Below are 16057 nucleotides of genomic sequence, written 5' to 3'. Positions count from 1 at the left end.
GTGATATTTGCAGCTGTGCCCGTCGGAGGAGGGAAGAAGACTGCCATGTGGCACTTTTGGATTGTGGCATCAGGAATGTGCTAAACAAACCATCTTAGCCCTGCATGCATTTCCATACTGGTCTAGACTGGTTTATGCTGATTTAGTTCTGGTCTAGCTGTGCCCATGTCTCCACCAGGTTTCTTAAAGGGATAGTTCACCCAAAAATGAAAATTCTGTCATCATACTCACCTTCATGTGTTTTTTTGAGGAATGTTTGAACTGTTTTTGTCTATTTAATGAAAGTCTTGTATAGACAAAAAATCTTTACAAATAATTTATTTTATGTTCCACAGAAGAAAGAACATGTGATGACTAGGGATATGCCGGTATCAAATTTTCATGTTGCGATTAATTGCTAATGCTTTTATTACGGTATACGGTATTATCACGATATTGAAATTAAGTAAAAAAAAAAAAGTGCTGTCATAATACAGTATAACAGGTTTAATAACTTTTTTCTTATAACAAAAATAACTGAACATTTAAATGCAAAATTAAATTAAAGTGCAAAAGAACTATAAAGACCAATAGGTATCACTTTACAATAAGACCTCATTAGTTAACCTTAGTTAATACATTAACATTCACAATGAGCAATAGCTACATTTGCTACAGAAGTTATTAATCCTTGTTTAAAAAATACAAGTCTTAGTTCATGTTAGCTCATTAAATAACACAGCTGCAACTCTCGATTTTAACATCCTGTTATTAAATATTGGAATACCTAAGATTAATGAATGTTCAGAAGAATTTTTCATTGGCAGTTTATGTTAACTAATGAATTAACTAATGTTAACTAATGAAGCCCTAATGTAAAGTGTGACCGAACAATAAAGAATCAAAACACTTTCAAACAATATCTAGGGCATGTTGTAGTCCAGATTAAAATGTAAAAAAAGTTTGAAAATAAATAGCCTATTAAGTCTAAATATTTAAGTATTTGGCGCTGTGATGAACATTATTCATTATTATTATTATTATTTCTGCAGTTTAGCGCCATCTGCTGTCAGAGAGTGAAAGTGCGCTTTCATCCAGAGCGTCTCTCGCATGTTCCGCCATGTGCTTCACGTCCGCTTTACATCAGAGTGCTCACGGGTCTTTCATCCAGCATACAGTGGTGTTGTGCATTTTGACCAGTTTATGGGAAAAGTATTCTTAAAATGCATTAAAAATTCTGAATTATTTGTAATATATAATTATTCATGGTATTTAGAAGTGCCCACGATAACAATATCGTGCATATTCATTACCGTGATATATCGCATTACCGAATACCGGCACAAGTCTAGTGATGACATGATGGTAAGCAAATTACAGAATTTTTAGTTTTGGGTGAAGTATACCTTTAAAGGATAGTTCACCCAAAAATGTACTCAGGCGATCCATAATAGATAAGTTTGTTCGTTCATTGGAACAGGAGAAATAGGAGAAATTTAGCATTACATCACTCACTCACCAATGGATCGTACTCAGTGAATGGGAGTTCAAACAGCTGATAAAAACAACAATCATTCACAAGTAACCAATACGACTCCAGTCCATCATTTAATGTCTTAAAAGCTGTGTGAAAAGCTGCATGTTTGTAAGGAACAAATCCATTATTAAGGCATTTTAACTGTAAAGGAGACATCGGCTGCCCATTTCCCACAAGTTGCTATAATTCTTTAGGGTCTTCATGAAATGTCTGCAACATACTTTGATTAAAATTCTTCAATGGTCGTGTAAAACAACACCCCTTTTACCTTGTCAAAAACAGCTCTGTTCACGGTTACGTTTCGGTGTATGTCTCTTTAAATTATAATGAGCTACTGCTCACCCCACCCCTCTCTTCCGTGGGGCGTGTCTACACAAGACACGTGAACAAAGTCCCTTTCAAGGAAAGTCTGTTCACTCAGAGACCATATTTGCAATGCGTCCGGGCAGCTATTTCGGGCATCCAAGACCAAGTCCTATCTAAATGAATGGGGTAATCCTGAAATCTCAAAAACTGCTTGCTGCACTCATGATTATATTACATATTTAAACAAAATCTGAAATGAACTACCCCATAAATGTTGTTCCTTATGCTCAAATAGGGTTAAAAAAAGCTATTTTCAGGCTAGACCAGTCAATGCGCATGTGCAGTCATAAGCGCGAATCTCAGGTTTCTATGGGAACCAGAGCTTCTAACGGCAGCTGCAGTGACGCAATGATTTTACCAATCAGTCATTGGCTCTTTCATTTAGAAGACAGGACATATTCTACCATTTTGTGCATCACAGTTTCTCCCATTCATAAGTAATAGGAGTGAACCGTATGTATATCTATAGTCTTTGATATGAATTGCCTTGGAGTCCGTATATGGCTCGGAGTTGGTGTTATTCAAATTGCTAGCTATCTACGTAGAAACCAGCTGCAAATTGAAACAGCTCGCTGGATGACACAGTTTCAGACTCAGACAGCCCACAACAAACTGGCTGCGTGTTTTCTTTTCAGCATTTCCGAGCTGGCAGACAAACCAGAAACCTAACTAAATGCAAAAAATAAAAAGCTAAAAAAGTGAATATTTTTTATTTTTTTATTTTTTCAAGAACATTTTTATTTGTTCTTGAATGGAGTAAAATTTCAGCAAATTTTCATTTTTGGGTGAACTATTCCCTTGACTAACTTAACTAGCAAGACGACTTTGGTCAATTAGCTTCAGGAAAAAGGTCATCCTTTTGACCAAGAAAGTCTTGTCATTGAGCTAGTTAGGAAAACAACAGGACACAAGTATCATGTAAACAATGCATCCATTACACAGCTGCTTAGATGAGACAGTTCACAGAGTTTGTTCCTTGTTTAGTATAAAAACAGAGAGATAGCAGGGGTCATAGTTAAAAGATGGAGATAATGAGAAACCTGCTTTAAAAAAAATGCAAGGATTATGGCTGTAACAAATTGGACAACATGGAGTGTGTTAACTCACTGAGTTTTACTGCTAACATCCTGGTACAATTGTAGGGTGAGCAAGTATGACCTCTTCCTTTCACTGACAAATGCTGGTGGAGAGGAACAGCAACAGGATCGGTTGAAAACAAGACAGTATTTTTAAAGATATACAATACGTAAAAATTTACTGCACAGGACATTGTTTTGATTGCTTGAGTGCTGAATGGCGAGGATCAACGTTTCGAAAGTGTGGCCATAAGCCTTCCCAGCAAACACTATTTTTAAGACACTGTTTTTCTCTTCCTCTCTCCACAGTAAGTGTACTTTAAGTGCACTTTAATGGTTTGATTTCAGTCGGACTACAGCAATAATTTGTCTTTTTGAAATGTAAATGCTGATGTCTAATTGAAATCGTACCAGTTCAGTTTTGCAAAGTCAGATGAACAGACCTGGATAATGCTGGCTTCATCCAGCATGTATACGTGTTAATCAGACTACAATTAGTCTCAGAGTCACACACATGCATTGTGTCATGCATACTTGACAGACAGATGAAGACTGTTGCTCCACTACACAAAAACCTGCTGGAGCTTGATTAGAGCTGCAAATGTAAACATGCAAAGTATCTATAAGAGGATGATAGATAAAACTAAATATTATTAAATACACTACTGTTCAAAAGGTTTGGGGTCTATAAGACTTTTAAATGTTTTTGAAAAAAAGTGTCTTATGTTCACTGAGGCTGCATTTATTTGATTAAAAATAGAGTAAAACAGTAATATTGCAAAATATTATTGCAATGCAAAATAACTGTTTTCTATTTTAATACTTTTTTAAAATATAGCCTATTCCTGTGATGGAAAAGCTGAATTTTCAGCAGTCATCACTTCAGTCTTCAGTGTCACATGATTCTTCAGAAATCATTCTAATATGCTGATTTGGTGCTCAAAAATATTTCTTATTATTATCAATGTTGAAAACAGTTGTGCTGCTTAATATTTTTGTGGAAATAATGATATACTTTTTTTCAGGATTATTTGATGACTAGAAAGAACTGCACATGCATAAAATATAAATCTTTTGTAACATTATAAATATCTTTACTGTCACTTTTGATCAGTTTAATGCAGTAATGCAAACTTTGCTAATAAAAGTACAACAAAAGTACCAATTTCTTTCAAAAATATATATCAATAAAATGAAATCAATGACAGAGATAGAAGTATTATAGTGTTTAAAGTGAGTCTGGGACACTTTTCACTAGGAAGTGAGCAAGCAGTCGAGCCACAAGGCAAACATACCAACTGCCTTCATTCAATTAAAAGTTCCTGAGTTTATTTTCACTGCCTGATAACCACATTAAACAGTGATATGCACAAGTTTCAGATGTTTCACTGATGTGCACAGGAATGTCACATTATGTTTGTTGTAGCCGCATTCTGGTGCCCTTTAATAAGACTGCTTCCCTTGTGTTTCCACCGCTCCTCCTTTCTCATCTTCGTATACAGTTTTGTTTATCCAGCCGGTGATGTGTAACCAAACAGGACTCTCACAGCCAGAGGGGGTGGTTGAATTACCGAAGATTGCAGGGGGTCATTGGCAGACACACTGTGTGGATTTGAGCCTTAGTTCACCTCCTGCTGCCCAAGAGGTTTAATTACCACAGGCAGGACTGTGTGGCGTTCACATTCACACAGAAAACGAAGAGGTGGGGGCAAAGGCCCGCTGAGCTCCACTAACAGAGAAGGCGAGACTGCCAAACAAGTCAGTATGGAAAACGACCAAAACAACCCCACATACCTCAACTGCAGACAAGGAACACAGTATTTATGCAGGGAAAAGAGGAGGGATAAAATCTGCACTCCATATCTGGAAGCTGTTACAGACTCATCTCTCGAGTGCAGATTGACCGTGCTGGTGATTGAAGTGCCACAGGGCATGAGAGGAGGAATTACTGAGTGCTCTGACACGAGACACCCAACAGTCTCAGCCAACGCCGACATCAAAACTTGAGCATCAAACCCAGGCTTGCGGCAAAACGAGGGAAAAACCTAAACAACACTCTCTCGGAGCAAGAAGCTACAAATGTAACCTTTTTCCGAATGCCAGGGGCAGGAGCAAGAGCCGGCAATGGCCGCAACTGATAATTTTTGAGCAACTGCCTGGGATAAATATTTAATAGAGTGCAGAAAATATAAAACTGTAGAAACAATCAAAGGCCTGCCTCTGTGTGCAGGTTATCTGTCTGCTGGGTGTTATGTGAATCACTGACCGGCAGATACCGAGGTCCCAGAGGGTCCCTTTCATTATCACACAGCGAAGAGCAGGAACACGGCCAGACCGATGAATTATTCAAGTCCACCTCCAGTCTGCATCACTGACTATTTTTTCCATCTCTTCACAACTAAATACTTTTAGAGAGAGAGAGAGAAAAAAAAAAGATTTAGCCAGCATGTACTGAAGCAGTAGAAATACACTGAAATAAACAGGATTAAGACAGGAAATTAGACCTAGCTTTTAAGACAGGGGTGTCCAAACTGCGGCCCGTGGATGAATTTTAAGCGGCCCGCGAAGCATCCGGCCCCCCAGTGTTTCCACATCGTCGAATCCGGCCCTCTTTAGGAAAAGTTTGGACACCCCTGTTTTAAGAGAATTTAGAAAGAGAGTTCATTCAAAAAAATACAAATTCTGTCATCATTTACTCATCCTCATGTTGTTCCAAATGTGTACTGACACGAAACAGGGCTGTTATTGTTAACTAAAACGAAAACTATTAAAACTTGTTTTTCATTCATTTAAATAAAGGTGAAATGAAACAAAATAAAAATAAGACATGAAAAACTTCATGTCATGTCAAGAAACTTCAGCACAAGTTAGAAATGTTGAATTAGAAATAAAAATGAAATAAGTTTAAGTTCTAAACTGAAGTAAAATGTAATAAAATTAAATTTAATAGGTGTAGGTGTAAATAATACTAAAATAACACTGAGACAAAAGCAGAAAAGTGACTAAAGCTTTCACACTTCAACAAGACAGAAAATGTTCATAAAAGTTGTCCATCTGACTTGTACACTATACTCCAAATCGTAAAACTTTCTTTAAAAAAAAATCACCTTCTGTGTCTGATCCAAAAGGTAAAGTCATATGGATTTGGAACAGTGTAAGGTTGAGTAAATAATAGCAGCATTTGCAAGCACAGGAATTGCATCAAATATGAGTTATGTGAGAGACCACGTACTTTGTTCTCAGAAAATAAAATGTTTAGCCCAGAGGCCTCTGGGCATCATTCAGAGTACTTCTGATTTAATCTTGTTTTGTTTTGTGCACTGATGAAATAAGAGCTTTCAGTATTCCGTCCTGATTGGTTCCTCGCCATTGGGATTTGAATAATGTATCAATTTAACATATGCAAAACAGAAGGCTACTTTCCTCCACCGAAAAGGGGGATGTCATCACATCCAGCAGTCCATGGTAATCACTCACTTTCAATTAGCGAGGAGCGAAGGGAGGGTGAGAGCAATTCACAAAGTAAACTGTAAAAGAATATCAAAATATACAGCAATCAGCCCAGCAGTTAAAACGTGTCAACCATTTCAATTTCCCTGCTTGATTGAGCAAATAAATGGCTTATTTAACTCTGTACTCCCCACATAAATATGGTTCAGAAAGCAGCATGTATTATAGACTAAACAAGCTGCTATGTACCAATTCTCAATCAGTGACTGAATTGAAATAAGGGAAACAAAGCACAACAAAAAGGCATCTCAATATTGCTACTTTATATCTCAAAAATGAAACTTTTTTTTCAGAATTGCAGTTTATTTCCCATAATTGCAACTTAATCATTCACAATATGCCTTTATTATTTTAAACTTCATCTCAGGTGAAGACGACTTCGCCATTCAAAACACTTTACAGCTTTTTATAATTTTGTGTCATAAACAGGAAACATGAACATTCAAATCATCAGTTGTTAGCATAATGCTAGTTTGGGGTTGACAGAGTACTTTTTCTACCCTGTCATTAGCTTCAGAGGTTAGGGTGGGGCTTTCCAGCTCTCTTCTGCGGCCTCTGCACTGCTACGTTATTGTGTGAAGGAAAGTTCAGCAGGAGACGCTCAACACAGATTGGAAAAATGACTCCAGCAGCAGAGGCTAAGCACATGAACAAATAGTGCAACCCACCATTTGGCTTAGAGCGCAAATGGCTGATTTTAGAAAGCATATGGGAGATGTTAAATTTTCCTGCTGGACCTTTTTTTCCCTCTCTCCCCAATAGCTTAAGTACAGCTAATGACCGAGATCTTTCTGCACTGGGTAGCAGATGGGCTCTATAGTTTTCAAAGGACAGGAAAGATGGCAAACGCTAAATACAGAAAACAGTGTCTACTCAAAGAAGGAGACCTTCCTTTTCAGATCCTCATTTATAATGCGAACAAAAAAAGTGTGTTTCGGGCTTCCCCAGGGCTGTCAGCACTATATTAATTAGACTTTCAAAAATAGGGGATTAAGTCTGTGAGCGCTTGCCAGAAATGGGCTTCATAGAACCTGCTAAAACGTCTCAGAAATCAATGGCTAAATAGACTTTGCGTCAAGTGATCCATGGTCATGCCATGACAAAAATTAATTAACAACACCATAAATCTCTCTCACGAAAAGGTGTTTAAATCCTTGGCAGTAACACTGAAATAAAACCAACCCAGGCTCATTGGAAAAACATGCTTTCTGCAAAATGATATTACATTGCTTCTTGCATGTTTCGCAGCACTTTTAAAGTGAAATGGTCAGTGAGTGGCACTAAATTTGTGTTCAGTTTTCTCTGAAACAGATGAACGTGAATAATTTAGCAGCATTTTATTACGTTGGTTGTTGTACATTGCGGCAGCTGGGAAATTAAATGTCCAGGTAGTGGCGCTAAAAGGTTAATGTTTTATCACTTAATGCACCACATACACTAAACACTAACTTAAACCAATACTGTTAACAAAATCAAATGTTAGATAAAAATGCATTTGTTAAAGTAACCGTGCCATTTTAGCTTGCTTCTACAAGTCCTTTAGATCTTCTCTATTGCAAGTGCAATATTGTACCAGGTGAGCTACCGAGCACGTTTACTATATCAGAAAAGCCATACACATGGAGCTGGTTATGATGCAAACACCAACTGAATTAGTTTACAAATCATGGACTATGGTAAAAGTGTTTTGTGGTCATAACATATTATTGAGGAAATGTGTAAATAATAATCAATAATCCATAGTCTTTATTAATCAATAATCTGTGTGAATCTGATTTGTGTGAAAAGGAATAAAAGTTTATGTTTTACTGTCACTAGTAGTCATTTCAGCTGGAAACTGCAGTGAATTGTATGTATAGGTATGTATTTGGAGTTTTTCAAAAAATGTATGTAGAGGCACGTTTTTCTAGCAAGCCTAGGTTGAATAAAACTCAGAACAGAATCTGACAGCCCAAACACTGTGATTCTACTGCAAGCTGAAAGTATATGATAAATAATTAAGTGAACTACCAAGCATAGTGATAAATCGACAAGTATAAACAGCTCATAAAAACATCCAAACAGTCTGGGATTAGAGGGCAAAGTACTCCAGGATGTTTGGGCCAGAGAGACGCCCGGTCCCCATCTACAAACAAGTCCATTTGTTTTGAGAAAGGTGGTTTGCATGGGGTGCTGATCATCATGTGGGGAGATTTCCCTTGGGAACGGAGCATTCGATCACGTTAGACAAGCAGAATCTGCCTCATCTGAACCCATCCCACCTCACCGCATTCATCAGTTAATGTGCCCTACATTAAGTGCTTGGAAGTGATTTGAGAAGCCTCAAAACACTGAGCTGTTTGTGCTGTTGTCGACTGCGTCCAGAGGGCCTGGACCCCTGGGCTGAAGGACTCATGCTGGGCTTTCTGTGAGGGTCTGTCTGTAGCAGTGCGCAAAACCCAGCTGAACCCTTGCTCTCTCTGATGAGGTCAGCCATCAGCGAGCTGATCGTAATGTTAGGCAGGCGAGCAGGGAGGAAGGGTGTCGGGTGGTGGGGTGGGAGGTGTTCAGGAAGCAGGCATTTGGCCCTGTCTGACCTTGGCTGATTTCTCCCCTCTGTGTGTTTTGCTCTGTTAAGACTCTCTTTCTCTGACTGCATACCAGCCTTGATGAGCTGTTACATGACCTGCATTCGCACTAAAGAAAGCGTAAGGGGAGCGCAGGACTCCCCTGATGCCTTTGAGACCGCTGTTTGGGTCTCACGTTGTTTGTGTGAACAATAAAACAGCCAAGCCAAACAGGGTAATGTATGTTTTTTCATGATGACAGAGCTGTGGGTGTTGCAGTGTAAGCTTTAAGCCTGGCCTTCTGGTATACTTAACCAGGCGTGCAGACAGACAGATCACAACAGCCTTCACAAGGTAGATTTCACTCATTCCACTGAAGGAAAGCCATCTGAGAGTGCCCTGCAAGTAAATGAGCAATTTATATAGGCTTGCCCTAAAATGGATATCAAAAACCGTACAGAGCCCAGCAGATTATCTCATTGGCCTTCTGGGAAATGAAAAGTCTCAAGGCAGTCAAAAGATCTCACTAAACATTTATCCTTCCAAACATTTATTCTACTTATACTGGGATACGGGGAAATGGAGAGGGCTGAACGGTCAGTCTTTGTGCGCTGAACCTAGACCTTACAGACTGGATGGATGGATGGATGGATGGATGGATTCTAACACAGTATTCTGTATTCTAACATAATCTAAAATTCATCTCAGTGACTCACTCTATATTGTGTTTCAGTCACATAAGCATGTTTCTCTAGGGTAAAAATTTCACAGAATATATTGTTTGATACATAGAAAGATATCTATTTCAAATTTGTGTTGATAGTTTAACAATACATTTGTTAAGATGATACTGTACCGCCCCCCTCCAGGTACTGTAAATAGCTGGAAGTGTCATTTTCCAAAGCTTCAGAATTGCTGCACACATTTAGGTCTGACTTAGTGTGGGGTCCAAAAGTTTGAGACTGCATTAAAATAAATTTAAACCTGGAAATAAAAAGTAAATGCTTTTGGACAAACCAAATACTAAGACATTAATAAGTTAATTTAGGCCACACCTTAGTTTGGGGACCAATTCTTACTATTAACTAACTAATAACGATGACTGTTACCTCAGTAAACTCATAAGTTGCTGCTTATTAATAGTTAGTAAGGTAGTTGTTAAGTTTAGGTATGGGGTAGGATTAAGGGATCTAAAATATGGTCCTGCAGAATAAGGCATTAATATGTGCTTTTTTACTAATAAATAGACACTACGTTAGTAATATGCATGCCAGTAAGCAACTAGTTAATAGTGAGAACTGTTCCCTAAACTGAAGTTTTACCATAATTTATAATTTTGTTTAAATTTAACTTTTCAATAAAATTGCTATTATAATTTTAAATGAAAATATATTATTAATTTAGAAAAATGCAAAACAAAAGCATTTTTACTAGTGGTATTGGATTTTGGACTTATCTATGTGTTGTATATTGCAATAACCTATTTTTTTTTAAATAAAATCCAAAATCAAAATGAAACCCAGCTGCTGAAATGAAACCTTGTGAAAATCTGATTTAAAAATCTCATCTGTGGAGGCAGCGGCAGCAACTGTTCATGCGAGGCCTCCAGCGCGCTCGCTCGCTCATTCACTCACAGGGCATCAGTCGACTCCTGCGCCAGCACGCAGTCAGGCAGCCGTGCCTTCTGAGGTTATTAATGGGCAGAGCAACATGCAGACTGCAGCCCTGCTGGAAGTGTATGGTAGAATCATCTGTAGCCATGATTAACATGTCTGCAAGAGCAACCACACCAAAGCCAGAGTCTGCGCCGGGGACGGCTGCTCTGAGAACAGCCCTTAAATCAAACTCTCATTAATCGCCGGCCCGCCAGTCAGTGGCACCACATGCCCCTCTGAAGCAGAATCAAACCCAGAGTTCTTCCCCTTCCTCCTTTTAGCCTTTATGTCTTTCAATTTCCTACAATCCACAGACTCATGGCTGGCTGGTTCTCAGTCTCTCTCTCTTTCAGTATTTGTCTGGAGTTCTGTTAGTCTGTTCTTTCTGTGAAATCTGAGGTTGTACTTGTGAAACAACTGTGCATACAAGAGCTACTTGCATCCATCACATTAGCTGATTTACTTCTGGGAAGAGTCATTAGTCGAGCATTTTATGGTCACTATGGAAAGAATGACTATTAAAGGGACAGTTCACACAAAAACATGTCATCATTTACTCAGCATCATACCATTCCAAACCTGTATGACACTCACAACTTTTATCTTTGGCTGAACTCTTATTTTAAGACTGAAAAGACAAAAAAAATATTTTATATTCAACTTTTCTTGTATACATATTTTTGTAAGCTTGCATAGACACTGAATATGCATTTTACATTAACATAGAGATGTACGTAGGCTTAAAAATTATTTTAGGGCTTACTGAATATTAAAATTATTTAATTAATAGATTGATTTTATTGTATGTAATTCAATGATATCAATAAAATATGTTCAATGCCATCACATGTATTTAATGCTTTTACCTCATTTGATATTATAACCGCTTCTTTCTGTTTCTGGTGCTATATTTACCACTTTACCAAAGTCTAAACTTTAAAATGTTAAAATGAAATGGATTAATATTTAACCATTTAAATATTTTAATAGCAAAATGTAACTATATGAATATATTTATAATTAAAAAAAATTATTAAAAATATTTGTTGTGTCTGTAGATGCGTGTACATAACTTTCAGTGCTGTCAATACGTCTATATTGTTTGTTTCAGTGTAAATCCAGACATACAAAAATCTGTGTAAAAATAATGTACAAATACTTATGAATACTAATGATATCAGGTTTCTTTTGCATAAGCAACTCTCACCAACTCAGCCTGCAAAGAGTAAATATCGGCCAACAAGTTCTGCATATTTCAGGTATTTCAGGTATTTCAATATAACCTTTTGACTTGTAAACTTGTGCATTGTATCAAGCATATGTTATCAACAAATTCCAGAACAATACATTTAGAGACATGAAATCTGTTTGTGATAATATTTTGCGATAATAATGTCAGAGTCTGATCAAACCATAACAAACCAATAATTTCAATTTAAAAAATCTTCAATTCCAGACTCTACTTCTGGCAAATGTATAAGGCAGTATTATTCAGAATTTCTCACTGAGTTGCTAACAAATGTGCATGAAATACCTCTATTGATAACCTCTCAGTGAAATTCAGCCCAATTAGAGGCACAGCACGGTTCAGTTGGCTCTAAGGTATGCTGCATAATTCATCGGAGTTTCAAGAGACTAGCAGTGGAAACAGCTGTTTTTCTACTGAATATAAAGCACAGAAGTTGAACTGAATCATTACTGAATGTCTGAGGCTTTCTGTAATGAGCTGTCATTCCAAAGATTTCAAGGAGAATCAAGATTTAAGATCAAGGTTTTACAGCAGGAATGAATGACAAAAAGCCTCTCTACCGATATCAATCATTAATATAAACCTCGACATCTACATCTATTTTGATGTTATTTTGTTGTGTTAAAATAATATAGCTCACATGAAAATTACTTACTCCCATGGTCAAAAACAGTTGTGTTTCACAGATTTGAAACAACATGAGGGTGAGTACAAGATGACAGAAATTTGGGTGAACTGTCCCTTTAATTGTGTATGCTAGCAGTTAGCCTCCATAACAGATCTTCTGTGCAGTGTTGCCAAGTCCACGGTTTTCCCGTGGAATTGGGCTACTTTAACACTGTTGCTGCGGGTTGTTTTTCATGTCCGCGTGTTGAAGCGACTCCAATAACATGATATTTATCCCCTGGAATGCGAATTTTAGCAGGGGAACCCCACCAAAAAAAAAAACCCCGGAACACGATTTTTAACTGGGGACCCCCTCGAAATGCCATTGGGCTAGTTTTGGGCTAGTTTTAAGTAGCGATTGGGCAGGTTTTCTTGTGAAAACCTGGCAACCCTGCTTCTGTGTGTAGTTAAAAGGCAGTTACTACAAACTCAGACTGAGATAACACCACCCTCTGCGGTTGTATTTGGTGTTCATATTACCGTGCCATGATGAATCATAATCAGAAGGTTGTTTTGAAAGTACAAATGGATGGATCCATGATGTAGATCAGTTTGTTTCTTCATTGGAACAGATTTAGAGAAATTCAGCATTACATCACTTGCTCACCAAAGTAGTCTCATCTGAATCAGGAGAGAAATATGCACAGATTAAGCACCATTTACAAGTGAGAACAGTCCAAAACAGTTCTAAACAAATATGTTGATGGATTTTGATGTAGGAGAACAACAGGGGATGGACTTTTTCACTGGAGGATGTGTTATTGTGGATTATGGACTCAAATTTTGGCCAGAAGCAATGGTTTAAAGTTAAAATGCCTTAAAAATGGATTTGCTTTTTCCTTCACAAGATGTTAATTGATGTACTGGACTTGTGGATTATTGTGATGTTTTTATCAGCTGTTTGGACTCTCATTCTGACGGCACCCATTTACTGCAGAGGATCCACTGGTGAGCAAGTGCTGAAAGTGTAAAAAAAAAAATCTTATCTACATCTCCGATGACCTGAGGAAAGTTTAATCAATTTCAGTTTTTATTTTTGGGTGAATAATTCCTTTGTTTAACAGCAAAGAAACTGTTATCTCCCATAAAAGAGACAGCAGAATCAAAGATGTGTGAAGTAAAAAACACAAACTAATGTTTGGTTATCTCAGTAAAAGCATGCCATGGTAGCAAACCATCCTGTTTTTCCTCAGAGAATAGTTAGGAATTGTGGTTTTGAGTCTTAAGCAGCCTGCTGTAGTAATATGACAGCTTTAGGAGACATGAAATGCCATGTCACTGACCTATGATGTTACAGCAGAATCTTAAAGACTACCCTTCAGCAGCGCTGTCACCACAGCAATTAAGTGCAGAATAACCTCTCACTTGTTACAGTCTCCCATGGTGCATTGAAGGTCATACGTCATGCTACAGAAAGAGAGAGAGTTGTTGATGCATAGGGCAAGAAAAGATTGGAAGGAAGAAGAAAATTAGACCTACATTTGATAAAAGGAGAAAAGGAACACAGATGCAATAAATCCAAACACAAGGTGAAAAAAGCATCTAGATACTAATCATTAGGGGATTCTGACTACAATATTGATTGTACTGAACAAGCTTCTCTTTCTGTCTTTCAACACTCCCCAAACAAAGATATCTTCCTTTCTTTCTCCCCACTGTTTCTATTGACCTAACCGCTTTAATTGACCATGTTTTAGGTGCAGATGAATGGACAATTTGACCTGACCTGCATCGGCATTAGCCACCAACAGCACTGTAATTGTGTAAAGGAAGTAAATGCCTTTAAGTGGTCATGAGGATATGCTGATCTTTCTGTAAAAGTGCTCCTAATGCAAGTGCAGACTTGCTTTTTGTCACAAACTAGTCGCAGATATAAAACATCAAAAGTCGATTTGATGAGTCTTGTATTGTGGAATTAGCTTTGCTGAACTACAGCAACTGCTTTAGCTTGAGGTAAATCAAGAACTGATCTCAGGCCTAAAGCTGGAGTGTTTTTCTCATCTCTCTTTGATCATTTAAATCTGCAGGATTGTCAGTCTGCGGATATTGACAGTATTGCTGAAAATGTAAAACCTACAAGTCTGCTACATCATGGAAAATATTACACAGAAAAGGGAATTATGATTGGGAGTCAGTGTCGCATCATGATTCAGCTCCAGTCTAGTGTATGTGTGTGTGTGAGTGTTAAATGATCTGATGTGCTGGTGGGAGAGACAGACTTCTGATCCTTTGGCTTTCTCTCTAGCCTGTCTTCCTCTCTGTCTGTCTGTCTTATAACACTAGAGACATGCTGACATCACCATAAACTAACCAAAAGTGTAAGTAAAGACATTTATAATGTTACAAAAGATTCCTATTTCAAATAAATGCTGTTCTTTTGAACTGTCGATTCATCAAAAAAAAAATTCCTGAAAAAAAAGTATCACATTTTCCACAAAAATAGCACCACAACTGTTTTTAACATGATTGTTGAAGGATCATGTAATTGGAGTAATGGCTGCTGAAAATTCGACTTTGCCATCACAGGAAAAATTCTTTTTACAAATACGTTTTTTTTTTTTTTTTTTTAACAAAACAGTTAATTTTAATGGTAATAATTTTTTTTACAACATTACAATTTACAGACCCCAAACTTTTGTTTTATATTATGACTGAATCAACTTGACTAATAAAAATCATTTTAAGGGACAGATTACAACTTGAAATAGCTTCGTATGGTAAACAATTCAGAATTTTATTGTTTTTTTTTGTATTTTTTTTATGTTAGCTCGTTAACTAATGCATTGAACTAATGTCAACATACAAGCATATTGTAATGTGTATTATATTTCTCCTCAAGAGCAAAGCACATCTGGAAATCCAAAAGCAGTCAGCCAGCAAGATCTTTCCTCCTCTCTCTCTGCAGGTCCAATACATAAAGCTAATGAAGATGATCATCGCAATCTACAGTGGGTACGGAAAGTATTCAGACCCCCTTAAATTTGTGTGAAAAACTTGTTGCATCTTTCCCAAAGACTCATGGCTGTATTAGATCAAATGGGTGCTTCTACTAAATACTGAGCAGAGGGTCTGAATACTTAGGACCATGTTATATTTCAGTTTTTCTTTTTTAATAAATTTGCAAAAATGTCAACAATTCTGTGTTTTTCTGTCAATATGGGGTGCTGTGTGTACATTAATGAGGAAAAAAAATTAACTTAAATGATTTTAGCAAATGGCTGCAATATAACAAAGAGTGAAAAATTTAAGGGGGTCTGAATACTTTCCGTACCCACTGTATCTGCACTGACAGTAACGCCTCTGTACCCACTGCCCTTTAGGAACATGCTAGTTTGCTTCACAAAAAGTCTGTACGGAAATTCAAACACACAGAGACAGCCACTGGCAGATCCACAGCTCCCCTTCCCCTCGTCTGATGACAAGAGAACAGGAAGGAAAGCCGTGTCCATGGGGGAATGATCTGCTTTAACCCT

At 37.5% G+C, this 16057-nt stretch overlaps 1 long non-coding RNA gene across 1 annotated transcript; it reads left to right on the top strand.

The window, feature by feature from the left end:
- Positions 1–2422: 2422 nt before the first annotated feature.
- On the top strand, positions 2423–15831 carry LOC107756571 (uncharacterized). The gene is made up of 3 exons (XR_001641831.1): positions 2423–2580; positions 4926–4935; positions 15819–15831. It is a non-coding gene; the product is annotated as an uncharacterized LOC107756571 (long non-coding RNA).
- The last annotated feature ends 226 nt before the right edge of the window (positions 15832–16057 follow it).

The sequence above is a fragment of the Sinocyclocheilus rhinocerous genome, unplaced genomic scaffold, assembly GCF_001515625.1.
Source record: "Sinocyclocheilus rhinocerous isolate Xijiao unplaced genomic scaffold, SAMN03320098_v1.1 scaffold683, whole genome shotgun sequence".
In the NCBI taxonomy this organism is placed as follows: domain Eukaryota; kingdom Metazoa; phylum Chordata; class Actinopteri; order Cypriniformes; family Cyprinidae; genus Sinocyclocheilus; species Sinocyclocheilus rhinocerous.
This window is presented reverse-complemented; position numbering and strand designations above follow the sequence as displayed.